The 3,786-nt window shown below is 44.6% G+C and overlaps 1 pseudogene; it reads left to right on the top strand.

The window, feature by feature from the left end:
• Window positions 1–872: 872 nt before the first annotated feature.
• Window positions 873–1,925, top strand: LOC133638622 (tripartite motif-containing protein 29-like; annotated as a pseudogene).
• Window positions 1,926–3,786: the final 1,861 nt, after the last annotated feature.

The following is a 3,786-nucleotide window of genomic DNA, read 5'->3' as shown; positions in this document are numbered from 1 at the left end:
TCCACAGTCCTCTTCTCTGCCACCGTCACCAGTGAGTCCAGTTGTATTCCGATTGTAGAACCGGCCCGCCTGATCAGTTTCTCCAGTCTGGAGTCATCCACAGGTCTGTGTCCTAACCGTTAAGACGGCCATGTGAATTAAAAGTTACCAGTAAAAATGTCAACTGTATGGGATTATTTTACCCTACAAAACGAAAAAGATGAAGAGGTGGAGTGCAAGACATGCCACAATAAAGTCAAGCGTGGTGGTAAAGTTGTAAGACATTTTAATACAACAAATCTGATCAAGCATATAGCGAAATACCACCGTAAAGAATATGAAGAATTCTAAAATAAACTGACGAAAAGAAAAAGAAAGGTCCTACCCAACTAACTCTGACAGAAACGTTCGCGAAGCGTGACATACTGCCACTGAACAGTGCTCAAGCCCAGGGGATAACTAGAGTCATTGCCGAGGAAATAATTCTGGATGATGAGCCGTTATCTCTCGTGAGTAAAGTGGGCTTTCGACGCACCATCCAACACCTTGAACCACGGTACAACATGCCCAGCCGTCATTACATCCTTAAGAAAACAATCCCCCAGATTCAAAAAGATGTTAGAGATTATATTGCCAAACAGGAAGAGAGTGCGAATGCTCTTAGTTTCACAACCGATATATGGAGCTGTGATCACCGTCCTTTATCATTATTAAGTTTAACTGCACACTGGCTTGGGCCGGACTTCAACCCAAAGAGAGCTGTTTTACATGCGCGTGAGTTTAGAGGCTCACACACAGCGAATGCCATCACAGACACAATTGAACATATGCTACGCGCTTGGAAGATTGACAAAAATAAGGTCCATGTCATTTTAAGAGATAACACGGCCAATATGAAAAAGGCAATGGATCAGCTTGGCGTGCCCAGCCTGGGATGTTTTGCGCACACCTTACAGCTCGTTGTCCAACACGGTCTATTGGCACAGCGAGCTGTAAGCGATGCCATCGCCAACGGGAGAAAAATAGTAACATGCAGCCACAGTTACTGCTCGGACTGTATCAGCAGCTACTGGGACAATGATAGCAACGTGAACTGCCCTCAATGTCGGCAGACTTTCAACCCGCGGCCGGTGCTTGGCCGAATAATCTTACTGGATGACATGGTGGGAAGATTTAAGGAGGCCTTGGCTGGTCGAACTCTGGCGGAGGAGGACGACAAGGAGTGCGACCTTTGAGGAAGAGGAAGTACAAGGCGGTCAGGTCGTGCGTGGTGTGTGTGGCCTCGTTTTGCGACCTGCACATTCAACCGCACTACCAGTCAAACGAGCTTAAGACGCACACACTAATTACGGCCTCTAAAAGGGTCTGTGGTCAACACAACAGGCTGCTGGAGATCTACTGCCGCACGGACAAGCAGTGCATCTGCCCGCTGTGTGTCATCGACCGACACAAAGGCCATGACGTCGTGATGGCGGAGGTGGAAAGACAAGAGCTAACAGAATCAGCTTGGTAAGATGAAGCACGACTGTCAGGAGAACATCAAGCAGGCAGAGAAGATGGTTGAGAAGGTCAAAGAAAACCTCTCCTCTGCCAATGACCGTGCCGAGCAGCTGGCGGAGATGAGTGAGGAACTCTTAAAGATGATGACCATGTCCTTGGAGCAAAAGCACTTCGAGTTGTGTGAGAGGATCCACAACATGGAGAAGCTGGAGGTCAGTGAGGCTGAGCAGTCACTGGAGAAGGCAGACTTTGTGCTCAAGGAGCAGCAGAGGATGCGGGTCGAGCTTGACAAGTTGGCGGAAACAGTGAACCACGTGCACTTTCTCCAGAAACTTGCGTCTCTGAAAGCCTTGTCTACGTTCTCACCTCCGTCAGACACCATTTCAACCTTTGTCAAAGATGTGTGCGAGGTTGATGTTGGAATACTACAAGGAAGGATTCAATGACATTTATGAAGAAGCACAAGACATCTGGGTTCCTCCCCCCGCCCTGCCGGGCCAGGCAGAAGCAGCGCCCCCGGGCCGTGTCACACCTTCCGTTCAAAGGGAAGCCGCAGGAGAGAACTTTCTGCCGGAGCCGGAGGTGACACAGGGTATTCCTGCAGAGTCCAGGAAGTGTTGAGTACAATGAAGCACCTTCTTCCGATGGATGGAAAACAAAGAGTCATCAAAACAAAGACTTCCAGTCGGCTCATCGCCCCACCACCTAGGCCTCCCTCCGCCCTCCCGTGACGATGGACTTTTTTGTTTTTCTGGGATGTCTGGAATCCGTCCCTTATGTCATGATCCGTTACCCGGATTATGTCATGTTTAGTTTGAGATTTCCTTAGTTGTTTGGTTCTTTTTCAGCACCCCTGTTTTTGTGTTCCTTGTTGCCATGGATGCTGATTATTTACACCTGCCTCTGATTGGTGGTCAGGACGCTCACCTGCGTCCGGTCACTAATCAGAGAGATATTTATTCCTGCCTCACGCCATACTCTGTCTGGCAGTTTTGTTTGCTACACCCAAAAGGTTATTCTTGCTTCTAGTTCCCGTGTTGGCTAGTCCTGGTCTAAGCTTTTCTCTAGCTTCCAGTTCCTATTTTTGTATTCTTGCCTTGTTATGGTAATAAACCATCTTTCTTACCTGCGAAAAATAAAAATCACTAAGTGTCGTAATCACAAATAAATGTCATTATCAATAGGTGTCATTATGTCAAGTGCTATTATCATTATAAATAACCATCATCAAAAAGGGTCATTATCAAATAGTGTCATAATCGATGCATCAATATTATCAATGAGTCTCATTATTATCAATAAGTGTCATCGTCGTCAAGTAGGCTGTATTAATAAGTGTAATTATCAATGAGTGCCATTGTCAAATAGGGTCTTTATCAGTAAGCGGCGTCAGTATCAAATGTCATTATCAACGCTATTACCGATAAGAATTGCCATCAATATTATTATCAATAAGTGTCATCAATACGCATGGTCATGGTTAATTAGTGTCATCAAAAAGTGCCATTATTATCAATGAGGTAACCAAGTGATCTATAACAGATTCATCAACTGTTAAGTGCATCCACAGCAGTTTAGCATGAAGTCAAATAGTCAAAGAGTGAGGCAAAGAACCTCCTTGACCACTTTTAAAGTGTTAACTCACTTTTTAGACAATAGACTGATAAACTCAAACTTGACTTTTTTGGGATGTGATGGATTTGTAGATTTGGTTCTTAACATCTCTCCAGTGGCGAGTTTTAGTTCTGCATCAAGAGCCTTGAGACTAAGTTCTTTACCAGGAACTCTACTCAGAGTGATGTGTCGTCTTTTTTTCACAACACCAAGGCCTACCATGGAACTTCTTTTGGGGGAACTGTCAATCGCTCCCTGAAACAGAAATTAGAAAAGGTAGTTGCTGGTTATCAGGCAGTCCTGCATAACTGGAAAATATTTTTCCACTCTGAATTTAGGTTTATGGAAATTTTGAAGAAACTCAGGGTCAAGACCTGCTGAAAAACTACTGAAATATTCTGGAGTTTATGGAGGTTATCTGTTTTCTCAGTCTTTTTCAGCAGGCCTGATTTGATGGTCTAGGAGTTAAGGTATTTTGAGTCTGAATGTCTGGTTCTTCTGAAAGAAAAGAAGCATCATCATTAAGTGTAGCTCATCCTACTAGCAAATACACTAATATTTGGGAAAGGTGGCAATAAATACTGATAAAGTTGAGAAATGCTCATCAAACACTTATTTGGAACATCCCACAGGTGTGCAGGCTAATTGGGAACAGGTGGGTGCCATGATTGGGTATAAAAACAGCTTCCCAAA

The sequence above is a fragment of the Entelurus aequoreus genome, linkage group LG21 (genome assembly GCF_033978785.1).
Source record: "Entelurus aequoreus isolate RoL-2023_Sb linkage group LG21, RoL_Eaeq_v1.1, whole genome shotgun sequence".
NCBI lineage: Eukaryota > Metazoa > Chordata > Actinopteri > Syngnathiformes > Syngnathidae > Entelurus > Entelurus aequoreus.
The sequence above is the reverse complement of the archived record's forward strand: the minus strand, read 5'-3'. Positions and strand labels throughout refer to the sequence as shown.